Here is a 17,151-nt window from a genome sequence, read left to right on the forward strand (position 1 = left end):
ACATCACCATCTATCCCTATAGTTTTCATACTGATCATTAATTTACTTGTCCAGATTTGGATTACTGGAATTCATTTCTTCTTTTATGGCTCTATCTATCTATCTATCTATCTATCTATCTCACTACATATATTTCTTTCTTATAGATGTGTATATTTTCATTTCTATATTATTCATTTGAATGCCATGCCTTTAATTAAATAAAAAAAGAAAAGCCCCTTGTATAAAAAAATTAATATATTTTCCTATAATATTGACCTTCTATATTTATACACACAGATATAATGCATAACAGATATTAAAGCACATTACCATCTATCAATATAGTTTTCATACTGATCATTAATTTACTTGTCCAGATTTGGATTACTGGTATTCATTTCTTCTTTTATGGCTCTATCTATCTATCTATCTATCTATCTATCTATCTATCTATCTATCTATCTATCTATATATCTCCCTATATTTATTTCTCTATTATAGATGTGTATATTTTCATTTCTATATTATTCATTTAAATGCCATGCCTGTAACCAAATAAAAACCAGTAATTCCCTTGATTGAAAGATTTATAATATCTATTTCTATAATATTGATTTTCTTTATTTATACACACAGAGATATAATGCACAACAGATATTAAAATACATTACCATCTATCCGTATATTTTTCATATTGAATATTAACCAGCTTGTCTAGGTATAGATAATTTGTGTTTATTTCTTATTTATGGCTATATCTCTCTATCTCTCTCTCTATCTCTCTCTCTATCTCTCTATCTCTATCTATCTATCTATCTATCTATCTATCTATCTATCTATCTATCTATCCATGTCCCTATCTATATATCTCCCTATCACCCTATATACGTTTCTTTAGTATAGATGTGTATATTTTCATTTCTATATTAATCATTTAAAAGCCCTGCCTCTAAGCCTCTAACCAAATAAAAAACAATTAAACCCTTGTTTTAAATGTTTTTAATATCTATTTCTATAATATTGATCTTTTATATTTGTACACACAGACACAATGCATAACAGATATTAAAGTACATCACCATCTATCCCTATAGTTTTCATACTGATCATTAATTTACTTGTCCAGATTTGGATTACTGGAATTCATTTCTTCTTTTATGGCTCTATCTATCTATCTATCTATCTATCTATCTATCTATCTATCTATCTATCTCACTACATATATTTCTTTCTTATAGATGTGTATATTTTCATTTCTATATTATTCATTTAAATGCCATGCCTTTAATTAAATAAAAAAAGAAAAGCCCCTTGTATAAAAAAATTAATATATTTTCCTATAATATTGACCTTCTATATTTATACACACAGATATAATGCATAACAGATATTAAAGCACATTACCATCTATCTATATAGTTTTCATACTGATCATTAATTTACTTGTCCAGATTTGGATTACTGGAATTCATTTCTTCTTTTATGGCTCTATCTATCTATCTATCTATCTATCTATCTATCTATCTATCTATCTATCTATCTATCTATCTATCTATTTATCCCCCTATCTATCTCCCTATCTATATATCTCCCTATCTATGTATCTCCCTATCTATCACCCTATATACATTTCTTTATTATAGATGTGTATATTTTCATTTCTATATTAATCATTTAAAAGCCCTGCCTCTAAGCCTCTAACCAAATAAAAAACAATTAAACCCTTGTTTTACATGTTTTTAATATCTATTTCTATAATATTGATCTTTTATATTTGTACACACAGACACAATGCATAACAGATATTAAAGTACATCACCATCTATCCCTATAGTTTTCATACTGATCATTAATTTACTTGTCCAGATTTGGATTACTGGTATTTATTTCTTCTTTTATGGCTCTATCTATCTATCTATCTATCTATCTATCTATCTATCTATCTATCTATCTATCCCCCTATCTATCTCCCTATCTATATATCTCCCTATCTATATATCTCCCTATCTATCACCCTATATACATTTCTTTATTATAGATGTGTATATTTTCATTTCTATATTAATCATTTAAAAGCCCTGCCTCTAAGCCTCTAACCAAATAAAAAACAATTAAACCCTTGTTTTACATGTTTTTAATATCAATTTCTATAATATTAATCTTCTATATTTGTACACACAGACACAATGCATAACAGATATTAAAGTAGATCACCATCTATCAATATAGTTTTCATACTGATCATTAATTTACTTGTCCAGATTTGGATTACTGGAATTCATTTCTTCTTTTATGGCTCTATCTATCTATCTATCTATCTATCTATCTATCTATCTATCTATCTATCTATCTCTCTATCTCTCTATCTCCCTATATTTATTTCTTTATTATAGATGTTTATATTTTCATTTCTATATTATTCATTTAAATGCCATGCCTGTAAGCAAATAAAAACCAGTAATTCCCTTGATTGAAAGATTTATAATATCTATTTCTATAATATTGATTTTCTTTATTTATACACACAGAGATATAATGCACAACAGATATTAAAATACATTACCATCTATCTGTATATTTTTCATATTGAATATTAACCAGCTTGTCTAGATATAGATAATTTGTGTTTATTTCTTATTTATGGCTATATCTCTCTATCTCTCTATCTCTATCTCTCTGTCTATCTATCTATCTATCTATCTATCTATCTATCTATCTATCTATCTATCTATCTATTTATCCCCCTATCTATCTCCCTATCTCTATATCTCCCTATCTATATATCTCCCTATCTATCACCCTATATACATTTCTTTATTATAGATGTGTATATTTTCATTTCTATATTAATCATTTAAAAGCCCTGCCTCTAAGCCTCTAACCAAATAAAAAACAATTAAACCCTTGTTTTACATGTTTTTAATATCTATTTCTATAATATTGATCTTTTATATTTGTACACACAGACACAATGCATAACAGATATTAAAGTACATCACCATCTATCCCTATAGTTTTCATACAGATCATTAATTTACTTGTCCAGATTTGGATTACTGGTATTCATTTCTTCTTTTATGGCTCTATCTATCTATCTATCTATCTATATATCTCCCTATATTTATTTCTTTATTATAGATGTGTATATTTTCATTTCTATATTAATCATTTAAAAGCCCTGCCTCTAAGCCTCTAACCAAATAAAAAACAATTAAACCCTTGTTTTAAATGTTTTTAATATCTACTTCTATAATATTGATCTTTTATATTTGTACACACAGACACAATGCATAACAGATATTAAAGTACATCACCATCTATCCCTATAGTTTTCATACTGATCATTAATTAACTTGTCCAGATTTGGATTACTGGAATTCATTTCTTCTTTTATGGCTCCATCTATCTATCTATCCATCTATCTGTCTGTCTGTCTGTCTCTCTCTCTATCTATCTATCTATCTATCTATCTATCTATCTATCTATCTATCTATCTATCTATCTATCTATCTATCTATCTATCTATCTATCTATCTATCTATCTATCTATCTATCTATCTATCTATCTATCTATCTATCTCCCTATATACATTTCTTTCTTATAGATGTGTATATTTTCATTTCTATATTATTCTATATATCACAGCTGCAGTACCGCTCTGTGTCCACAAGGCGGCAGCACTGCCGCACAGCTCAGCCCGGGGCGGGCGGGGGGGCGCCCCTGCACGTGCAGAGAAGCGAGGCAAGAAACCACGTGTGCAACCCCCTTCCAAAAATTCTTCTCCGAGGTACGTCCCAAAACCCACCCCCCATCGAAACTTAGCAAGCCCTGCCTCTAACCAAATAAAAAACAAAATACACCTTCACTTAAATGTAATTAATATTTATTTCTATCATATTGAGCTATATTTATACACATAGATAAAATGCATAATCAATATAAAAATATATGAACGTCTATCCATATATTTTTCAAATTGAATATTAATCTACTTGTCTAGTTTTAGATAACTTGGGTTTTTTTTTGGTTTTTATTTCAATTTATACATAGATATATCTCCCTTTATTTATTTCTTTATTATAGATGTGTATATTTTCATTTCTATATTAATCGTTTAAAAGCCCTGCCTCTAAGCCTCTAACCAAATAAAAAACAATTAAACCCTTGTTTAAAATGTTTTCAATATCTATTTCTATAAAATTGATCTTTTATATTTGTACACACAGATACAATGCATAACAGATATTAAAGTACATCACCATCTATCCCTATAGTTTTCAAACTGATCATTAATTAACTTGTCCAGATTTGGATTACTGGTATTTATTTCTTCTTTTATGGCTTTATCTATCTATCTATCTATCTATCTATCTATCTGTCTATCTATCTATCTATCTCTCTATCTATCTATCTATCTATCTATCTATCTATCTATCTATCTATCTATCTATCTATCTATGTATCTCCCTATCTATATATCTCTCTATCACCCTATATACGTTTCTTTATTATAGAAGTGTATATTTTCATTTCTATATTAATCATTTAAAAGCCCTGCCTCTAAGCCTCTAACCAAATAAAAAACAATTAAACCCTTGTTTTAAATGTTTTTAATATCTATTTCTATAATATTGATCTTTTATACTTGTACACACAGACACAATGCATAACAGATATTAAAGTACATCACCATCTATCCCTATAGTTTTCATACTGATCATTAATTTACTTGTCCAGATTTGGATTACTGGTATTTATTTCTTCTTTTACGGCTCTATCTATCTATCTATCTATCTATCTATCTATCTATCTCACTACATATATTTCTTTCTTATAGATGTGTATATTTTCATTTCTATATTATTCATTTAAATGCCATGCCTTTAATTAAATAAAAAGAGAAAAGCCCCTTGTATAAAAAAATTAATATATTTTCCTATAATATTGACCTTCTATCTTTATACACACAGATATAATGCATAACAGATATTAAAGCACATTACCATCTATCTATATAGTTTTCATACTGATCATTAATTAACTTGTCCAGATTTGGATTACTGGTATTCATTTCTTCTTTTATGGCTCTATCTATCTATCTATCTATCTCTCTATCTCCCTATATTTATTTCTTTATTATAGATGTGTATATTTTCATTTCTATATTATTCATTTAAATGCCATGCCTGTAAGCAAATAAAAACCAGTAATTCCCTTGATTGAAAGATTTATAATATCTATTTCTATAATATTGATTTTCTTTATTTATACACACAGAGATATAATGCACAACAGATATTAAAATACATTACCATCTATCCGTATATTTTTCATATTGAATATTAACCAGCTTGTCTAGATATGGATAATTTGTGTTTATTTCTTATTTATGGCTATATCTCTCTATCTCTCTATCTCTCTGTCTATCTATCTATCTATCTATCTATCTATCTATCTATCTATCTATGTATCTCCCTATCAATATATCTCTCTATCACCCTATATACGTTTCTTTATTATAGATGTGTATATTTTCATTTCTATATTAATCATTTAAAAGCCCTGCCTCTAAGCCTCTAACCAAATAAAAAACAATTAAACCCTTGTTTTACATGTTTTTAATATCTATTTCTATAATATTGATTTTTTATATTTGTACACACAGACACAATGCATAACAGATATTAAAGTAGATCACCATCTATCCCTATAGTTTTCATACTGATCATTAATTTACTTGTCCAGATTTGGATTACTGGGATTACTGGTATTTATTTCTTCTTTTATGGCTCTATCTATCTATCTATCTATATCACTACATACATTTCTTTCTTATAGATGTGTATATTTTCATTTCTATATTATTCATTTAAATGCCATGCCTTTAATTAAATAAAAAGAGAAAAGCCCCTTGTATAAAAAAATTAATATATTTTTCTATAATATTGATCTTCTATATTTATACACACAGATATAATGCATAACAGATATTAAAGTACATTACCATCTATCTATATAGTTTTCATACTGATCATTAATTTACTTGTCCAGATTTGGATTACTGGGATTACTGGTATTTATTTCTTCTTTTATGGCTCTATCTATCTATCTATCTATCTATCTATCTATCTCACTACATATATTTCTTTCTTATAGATGTGTATATTTTCATTTCTATATTATTCATTTAAATGCCTTGCCTTTAATTAAATAAAAAAAGAAAAGCCCCTTGTATAAAAAAATTAATATATTTTCCTATAATATTGACCTTCTATATTTATACACACAGATATAATGCATAACAGATATTAAAGCACATTACCATCTATCTATATAGTTTTCATACTGATCATTAATTAACTTGTCCAGATTTGGATTACTGGTATTCATTTTTTCTTTTATGGCTCTATCTTTCTATCTATCTATCTATCTATCTATCTATCTATCTATCTATCTATCTATCTATCTATCTATCTATTTATCCCCCTATCTATCTCCCTATCTATATATCTCCCTATCTATGTATCTCCCTATCTATCACCCTATATACATTTCTTTATTATAGATGTGTATATTTTCATTTCTATATGAATCATTTAAAAGCCCTGCCTCTAAGCCTCTAACCAAATAAAAAACAATTAAACCCTTGTTTTACATGTTTTTAATATCTATTTCTATAATATTGATCTTTTATATTTGTACACACAGACACAATGCATAAGAGATATTAAAGTACATCACCATCTATCCCTATAGTTTTCATACTGATCATTAATTTACTTGTCCAGATTTGGATTACTGGAATTCATTTCTTCTTTTATGGCTCTATCTATCTATCTATCTATCTATCTATCTATCTATCTATCTCACTACATATATTTCTTTCTTATAGATGTGTATATTTTCATTTCTATATTATTCATTTAAATGCCATGCCTTTAATTAAATAAAAAAAGAAAAGCCCCTTGTATAAAAAAATTAATATATTTTCCTATAATATTGACCTTCTATATTTATACACACAGATATAATGCATAACAGATATTAAAGCACATTACCATCTATCTATATAGTTTTCATACTGATCATTAATTAACTTGTCCAGATTTGGATTACTGGTATTCATTATTTCTTTTATGGCTCTATCTATCTATCTATCTATCTATCTATCTATCTATCTATCTATATATCTCCCTATATTTATTTCTTTATTATAGATGTGTATATTTTCATTTCTATATTATTCATTTAAATGCCATGCCTGTAACCAAATAAAAACCAGTAATTCCCTTGATTGAAAGATTTATAATATCTATTTCTATAATATTGATTTTCTTTATTTATACACACAGAGATATAATGCACAACAGATATTAAAATACATTACCATCTATCCGTATATTTTTCATATTGAATATTAACCAGCTTGTCTAGATATAGATAATTTGTGTTTATTTCTTATTTATGGCTATATCTCTCTATCTCTCTATCACTCTATCTATCTATCTATCTATCTATCTATCTATCTATCTATCTATGTATCTCCCTATCTATATATCTCCCTATCTATCACCCTATATACGTTTCTTTATTATAGATGTGTATATTTTCATTCCTATATTAATCATTTAAAAGCCCTGCCTCTAAGCCTCTAACCAAATAAAAAACAATTAAACCCTTGTTTTAAATGTTTTTAATATCTATTTCTATAATATTGATCTTTTATATTTGTACACACAGACACAATGCATAACAGATATTAAAGTACATCACCATCTATCCCTATAGTTTTCATACTGATCATTAATTTACTTGTCCAGATTTGGATTACTGGGATTACTGGTATTTATTTCTTCTTTTATGGCTCTATCGATCTATCTATCTATCTATCTATCTATCTATATCACTACATACATTTTTTTCTTATAGATGTGTATATTTTCATTTCTATATTATTCATTTAAATGCCATGCCTTTAATTAAATAAAAAAAGAAAAGCCCCTTGTATAAAAAAATTAATATATTTTCCTATAATATTGACCTTCTATATTTATACACACAGATATAATGCATAACAGATATTAAAGCACATTACCATCTATCTATATAGTTTTCATACTGATCATTAATTAACTTGTCCAGATTTGGATTACTGGTATTCATTTCTTCTTTTATGGCTCTATCTATCTATCTATCTATCTATCTATCTATCTATCTATCTATCTATCTATCTATCTATATATCTCCCTATATTTATTTTATTATAGATGTGTATATTTTCATTTCTATATTATTCATTTAAATGCCATGCCTGTAACCAAATAAAAACCAGTAATTCCCTTGATTGAAAGATTTATAATATCTATTTCTATAATATTGATTTTCTTTATTTATACACACAGAGATATAATGCACAACAGATATTAAAATACATTACCATCTATCCGTATATTTTTCATATTGAATATTAACCAGCTTGTCTAGATATAGATAATTTGTGTTTATTTCTTATTTATGGCTATATCTCTCTATCTCTCTATCACTCTATCTATCTATCTATCTATCTATCTATCTATCTATGTATCTCCCTATCTATATATCTCCCTATCTATCACCCTATATACGTTTCTTTATTATAGATGTGTATATTTTCATTCCTATATTAATCATTTAAAAGCCCTGCCTCTAAGCCTCTAACCAAATAAAAAACAATTAAACCCTTGTTTTAAATGTTTTTAATATCTATTTCTATAATATTGATATTTTATATTTGTACACACAGACACAATGCATAACAGATATTAAAGTACATCACCATCTATCCCTATAGTTTTCATACTGATCATTAATTTACTTGTCCAGATTTGGATTACTGGGATTACTGGTATTTATTTCTTCTTTTATGGCTCTATCTATCTATCTATCTATCTATCTATCTATATCACTACATACATTTCTTTCTTATAAATGTGTATATTTTCATTTCTATATTATTCATTTAAATGCCATGCCTTTAATTAAATAAAAAAAGAAAAGCCCCTTGTATAAAAAAATTAATATATTTTCCTATAATATTGATCTTCTATATTTATACACACAGATATAATGCATAACAGGTATTAAAGTACATTACCATCTATCTATATAGTTTTCATACTGATAATTAATTTACTTGTCCAGATTTGGATTACTGGTATTCATTTCTTCTTTTATGGCTCTATCTATCTATCTATCTATCTATCTATCTATCTATCTATCTATCTATCTATCTATCTATCTATTTATCCCCCTATCTATCTCCCTATCTCTATATCTCCCTATCTATATATCTCCCTATCTATCACCCTATATACATTTCTTTATTATAGATGTGTATATTTTCATTTCTATATTAATCATTTAAAAGCCCTGCCTCTAAGCCACTAACCAAATAAAAAACAATTAAACCCTTGTTTTACATGTTTTTAATATCTATTTCTATAATATTGATCTTTTATATTTGTACACACAGACACAATGCATAACAGATATTAAAGTACATCACCATCTATCCCTATAGTTTTCATACTGATCATTAATTTACTTGTCCAGATTTGGATTACTGGAATTCATTTCTTCTTTTATGGCTCTATCTATCTATCTATCTATCTATCTATCTATCTATATCACTACATACATTTCTTTCTTATAGATGTGTATATTTTCATTTCTATATTATTCATTTAAATGCCTTGCCTTTAATTAAATAAAAAAAGAAAAGCCCCTTGTATAAAAAAATTAATATATTTTCCTATAATATTGATCTTCTATATTTATACACACAGATATAATGCATAACAGATATTAAAGTACATTACCATCTATCTATATAGTTTTCATACTGATAATTAATTTACTTGTCCAGATTTGGATTACTGGAATTCATTTCTTCTTTTATGGCTCTATCTATCTATCTATCTATCTATCTATCTATCTATCTATCTATCTATCTATCTATCTATCTATCTATTTATCCCCCTATCTATCTCCCTATCTATATATCTCCCTATCTATGTATCTCCCTATCTATCACCCTATATACATTTCTTTATTATAGATGTGTATATTTTCATTTCTATATGAATCATTTAAAAGCCCTGCCTCTAAGCCTCTAACCAAATAAAAAACAATTAAACCCTTGTTTTACATGTTTTTAATATCTATTTCTATAATATTGATCTTTTATATTTGTACACACAGACACAATGCATAACAGATATTAAAGTACATCACCATCTATCCCTATAGTTTTCATACTGATCATTAATTTACTTGTCCAGATTTGGATTACTGGTATTTATTTCTTCTTTTATGGCTCTATCTATCTATCTATCTATCTATCTATCTATCTATCTATCTATCCCCCTATCTATCTCCCTATCTATATATCTCCCTATCTATATATCTCCCTATCTATCACCCTATATACATTTCTTTATTATAGATGTGTATATTTTCATTTCTATATTAATCATTTAAAAGCCCTGCCTCTAAGCCTCTAACCAAATAAAAAACAATTAAACCCTTGTTTTACATGTTTTTAATATCAATTTCTATAATATTAATCTTCTATATTTGTACACACAGACACAATGCATAACAGATATTAAAGTAGATCACCATCTATCAATATAGTTTTCATACTGATCATTAATTTACTTGTCCAGATTTGGATTACTGGAATTCATTTCTTCTTTTATGGCTCTATCTATCTATCTATCTATCTATCTATCTATCTATCTATCTATCTATCTCTCTATCTCTCTATCTCCCTATATTTATTTCTTTATTATAGATGTTTATATTTTCATTTCTATATTATTCATTTAAATGCCATGCCTGTAAGCAAATAAAAACCAGTAATTCCCTTGATTGAAAGATTTATAATATCTATTTCTATAATATTGATTTTCTTTATTTATACACACAGAGATATAATGCACAACAGATATTAAAATACATTACCATCTATCTGTATATTTTTCATATTGAATATTAACCAGCTTGTCTAGATATAGATAATTTGTGTTTATTTCTTATTTATGGCTATATCTCTCTATCTCTCTATCTCTCTATCTCTCTGTCTATCTATCTATCTATCTATCTATCTATCTATCTATCTATCTATCTATCTATTTATCCCCCTATCTATCTCCCTATCTCTATATCTCCCTATCTATATATCTCCCTATCTATCACCCTATATACATTTCTTTATTATAGATGTGTATATTTTCATTTCTATATTAATCATTTAAAAGCCCTGCCTCTAAGCCTCTAACCAAATAAAAAACAATTAAACCCTTGTTTTACATGTTTTTAATATCTATTTCTATAATATTGATCTTTTATATTTGTACACACAGACACAATGCATAACAGATATTAAAGTACATCACCATCTATCCCTATAGTTTTCATACAGATCATTAATTTACTTGTCCAGATTTGGATTACTGGTATTCATTTCTTCTTTTATGGCTCTATCTATCTATCTATCTATCTATATATCTCCCTATATTTATTTCTTTATTATAGATGTGTATATTTTCATTTCTATATTAATCATTTAAAAGCCCTGCCTCTAAGCCTCTAACCAAATAAAAAACAATTAAACCCTTGTTTTAAATGTTTTTAATATCTACTTCTATAATATTGATCTTTTATATTTGTACACACAGACACAATGCATAACAGATATTAAAGTACATCACCATCTATCCCTATAGTTTTCATACTGATCATTAATTAACTTGTCCAGATTTGGATTACTGGAATTCATTTCTTCTTTTATGGCTCCATCTATCTATCTATCCATCTATCTATCTATCCATCTATCTGTCTGTCTCTCTCTCTATCTATCTATCTATCTATCTATCTATCTATCTATCTATCTATCTATCTATCTATCTATCTATCTATCTATCTATCTATCTATCTATCTATCTATCTATCTATCTATCTATCTATCTATCTATCTCCCTATATACATTTCTTTCTTATAGATGTGTATATTTTCATTTCTATATTATTCTATATATCACAGCTGCAGTACCGCTCTGTGTCCACAAGGCGGCAGCACTGCCGCAGAGCTCAGCCCGGGGCGGGCGGGGGGGCGCCCCTGCACGTGCAGAGAAGCGAGGCAAGAAACCACGTGTGCAACCCCCTTCCAAAAATTCTTCTCCGAGGTACGTCCCAAAACCCACCCCCCATCGAAACTTAGTAAGCCCTGCCTCTAACCAAATAAAAAACAAAATACACCTTCACTTAAATGTAATTAATATTTATTTCTATCATATTGAGCTATATTTATACACATAGATAAAATGCATAATCAATATAAAAATATATGAACGTCGATCCATATATTTTTCAAACTGAATATTAATCTACTTGTCTAGTTTTAGATAACTTGGGTTTTTTTTTGGTTTTTATTTCAATTTATACATAGATATATCTCCCTTTATTTATTTCTTTATTATAGATGTGTATATTTTCATTTCTATATTACTCGTTTAAAAGCCCTGCCTCTAAGCCTCTAACCAAATAAAAAACAATTAAACCCTTGTTTTAAATGTTTTTAATATCTATTTCTATAATATTGATCTTTTATATTTGTACACACAGACACAATGCATAACAGATATTAAAGTACATCACCATCTATCCCTATAGTTTTCATACTGATCATTAATTTACTTGTCCAGATTTGGATTACTGGTATTTATTTCTTCTTTTATGGCTCTATCTATCTATCTATCTATCTATCTATCTATCTATATCACTACATACATTTCTTTCTTATAGATGTGTATATTTTCATTTCTATATTATTCATTTAAATGCCTTGCCTTTAATTAAATAAAAAAAGAAAAGCCCCTTGTATAAAAAAATTAATATATTTTCCTATAATATTGATCTTCTATATTTATACACACAGATATAATGCATAACAGATATTAAAGTACATTACCATCTATCTATATAGTTTTCATACTGATAATTAATTTACTTGTCCAGATTTGGATTACTGGAATTCATTTCTTCTTTTATGGCTCTATCTATCTATCTATCTATCTATCTATCTATCTATCTATCTATCTATCTATCTATCTATCTATCTATCTATCTATCTATTTATCCCCCTATCTATCTCCCTATCTATATATCTCCCTATCTATGTATCTCCCTATCTATCACCCTATATACATTTCTTTATTATAGATGTGTATATTTTCATTTCTATATGAATCATTTAAAAGCCCTGCCTCTAAGCCTCTAACCAAATAAAAAACAATTAAACCCTTGTTTTACATGTTTTTAATATCTATTTCTATAATATTGATCTTTTATATTTGTACACACAGACACAATGCATAACAGATATTAAAGTACATCACCATCTATCCCTATAGTTTTCATACTGATCATTAATTTACTTGTCCAGATTTGGATTACTGGAATTCATTTCTTCTTTTATGGCTCTATCTATCTATCTATCTATCTATCTATCTATCTATCTATCTATCTATCTATCTATCTATCTATCTATCTATCTATTTATCCCCCTATCTATCTCCCTATCTATATATCTCCCTATCTATATATCTCCCTATCTAGCACCCTATATACATTTCTTTATTATAGATGTGTATATTTTCATTTCTATATGAATCATTTAAAAGCCCTGCCTCTAAGCCTCTAACCAAATAAAAAACAATTAAACCCTTGTTTTACATGTTTTTAATATCAATTTCTATAATATTAATCTTCTATATTTGTACACACAGACACAATGCATAACAGATATTAAAGTAGATCACCATCTATCAATATAGTTTTCATACTGATCATTAATTTACTTGTCCAGATTTGGATTACTGGGATTACTGGTATTTATTTCTTCTTTTATGGCTCTATCTATCTATCTATCTATCTATCTATATCACTACATACATTTCTTTCTTATAGATGTGTATATTTTCATTTCTATATTATTCATTTAAATGCCATGCCTTTAATTAAATAAAAAAAGAAAAGCCCCTTGTATAAAAAAATTAATATATTTTCCTATAATATTGACCTTCTATATTTATACACACAGATATAATGCATAACAGATATTAAAGCACATTACCATCTATCTATATAGTTTTCATACTGATCATTAATTAACTTGTCCAGATTTGGATTACTGGTATTCATTTCTTCTTTTATGGCTCTATCTATCTATCTATCTATCTATCTATCTATCTATCTATCTATCTATCTATCTATCTATCTATCTATCTATCTATTTATCCCCCTATCTATCTCCCTATCTCTATATCTCCCTATCTATATATCTCCCTATCTATCACCCTATATACATTTCTTTATTATAGATGTGTATATTTTCATTTCTATATTAATCATTTAAAAGCCCTGCCTCTAAGCCTCTAACCAAATAAAAAACAATTAAACCCTTGTTTTACATGTTTTTAATATCTATTTCTATAATATTGATCTTTTATATTTGTACACACAGACACAATGCATAACAGATATTAAAGTACATCACCATCTATCCCTATAGTTTTCATACAGATCATTAATTTACTTGTCCAGATTTGGATTACAGGTATTCATTTCTTCTTTTATGGCTTTATCTATCTATCTATCTATCTATCTATCTATCTATCTATCTATCTATCTATCTATCTATCTCTCTATCTATCTATCTATCTCTCTATCTATCTATCTATCTATCTATCTATCTATCTATCTATCTATCTATGTATCTCCCTATCTATATATCTCTCTATCACCCTATATACGTTTCTTTATTATAGAAGTGTATATTTTCATTTCTATATTAATCATTTAAAAGCCCTGCCTCTAAGCCTCTAACCAAATAAAAAACAATTAAACCCTTGTTTTAAATGTTTTTAATATCTATTTCTATAATATTGATCTTTTATACTTGTACACACAGACACAATGCATAACAGATATTAAAGTACATCACCATCTATCCCTATAGTTTTCATACTGATCATTAATTTACTTGTCCAGATTTGGATTACTGGTATTTATTTCTTCTTTTACGGCTCTATCTATCTATCTATCTATCTATCTATCTATCTATCTATCTATCTATCTCACTACATATATTTCTTTCTTATAGATGTGTATATTTTCATTTCTATATTATTCATTTAAATGCCATGCCTTTAATTAAATAAAAAGAGAAAAGCCCCTTGTATAAAAAAATTAATATATTTTCCTATAATATTGACCTTCTATCTTTATACACACAGATATAATGCATAACAGATATTAAAGCACATTACCATCTATATAGTTTTCATACTGATCATTAATTAACTTGTCCAGATTTGGATTACTGGTATTCATTTCTTCTTTTATGGCTCTATCTATCTATCTATCTATCTCTCTATCTCCCTATATTTATTTCTTTATTATAGATGTGTATATTTTCATTTCTATATTATTCATTTAAATGCCATGCCTGTAAGCAAATAAAAACCAGTAATTCCCTTGATTGAAAGATTTATAATATCTATTTCTATAATATTGATTTTCTTTATTTATACACACAGAGATATAATGCACAACAGATATTAAAATACATTACCATCTATCCGTATATTTTTCATATTGAATATTAACCAGCTTGTCTAGATATGGATAATTTGTGTTTATTTCTTATTTATGGCTATATCTCTCTATCTCTCTATCTCTCTGTCTATCTATCTATCTATCTATCTATCTATCTATCTATCTATCTATCTATGTATCTCCCTATCAATATATCTCTCTATCACCCTATATACGTTTCTTTATTATAGATGTGTATATTTTCATTTCTATATTAATCATTTAAAAGCCCTGCCTCTAAGCCTCTAACCAAATAAAAAACAATTAAACCCTTGTTTTACATGTTTTTAATATCTATTTCTATAATATTGATTTTTTATATTTGTACACACAGACACAATGCATAACAGATATTAAAGTAGATCACCATCTATCCCTATAGTTTTCATACTGATCATTAATTTACTTGTCCAGATTTGGATTACTGGGATTACTGGTATTTATTTCTTCTTTTATGGCTCTATCTATCTATCTATCTATATCACTACATACATTTCTTTCTTATAGATGTGTATATTTTCATTTCTATATTATTCATTTAAATGCCATGCCTTTAATTAAATAAAAAAGAAAAGCCCCTTGTATAAAAAAATTAATATATTTTTCTATAATATTGATCTTCTATATTTATACACACAGATATAATGCATAACAGATATTAAAGTACATTACCATCTATCTATATAGTTTTCATACTGATCATTAATTTACTTGTCCAGATTTGGATTACTGGGATTACTGGTATTTATTTCTTCTTTTATGGCTCTATCTATCTATCTATCTATCTATCTATCTATCTCACTACATATATTTCTTTCTTATAGATGTGTATATTTTCATTTCTATATTATTCATTTAAATGCCATGCCTTTAATTAAATAAAAAAAGAAAAGCCCCTTGTATAAAAAAATTAATATATTTTCCTATAATATTGACCTTCTATATTTATACACACAGATATAATGCATAACAGATATTAAAGCACATTACCATCTATCTATATAGTTTTCATACTGATCATTAATTAACTTGTCCAGATTTGGATTACTGGTATTCATTTTTTCTTTTATGGCTCTATCTTTCTATCTATCTATCTATCTATCTATCTATCTATCTATCTATCTATCTATCTATCTATCTATCTATCTATCTATCTATTTATCCCCCTATCTATCTCCCTATCTATATATCTCCCTATCTATATATCTCCCTATCTATCACCCTATATACATTTCTTTATTATAGATGTGTATATTTTCATTTCTATATTAATCATTTAAAAGCCCTGCCTCTAAGCCTCTAACCAAATAAAAAACAATTAAACCCTTGTTTTACATGTTTTTAATATCTATTTCTATAATATTGATCTTTTATATTTGTACACACAGACACAATGCATAACAGATATTAAAGTACATCACCATCTATCCCTATAGTTTTCATACAGATCATTAATTTACTTGTCCAGA

Source organism: Cyanistes caeruleus, chromosome 2 (assembly GCF_971803275.1).
Source record: "Cyanistes caeruleus chromosome 2, bCyaCae1.hap1.1, whole genome shotgun sequence".
NCBI classification, from domain to species: Eukaryota; Metazoa; Chordata; class Aves; order Passeriformes; family Paridae; genus Cyanistes; species Cyanistes caeruleus.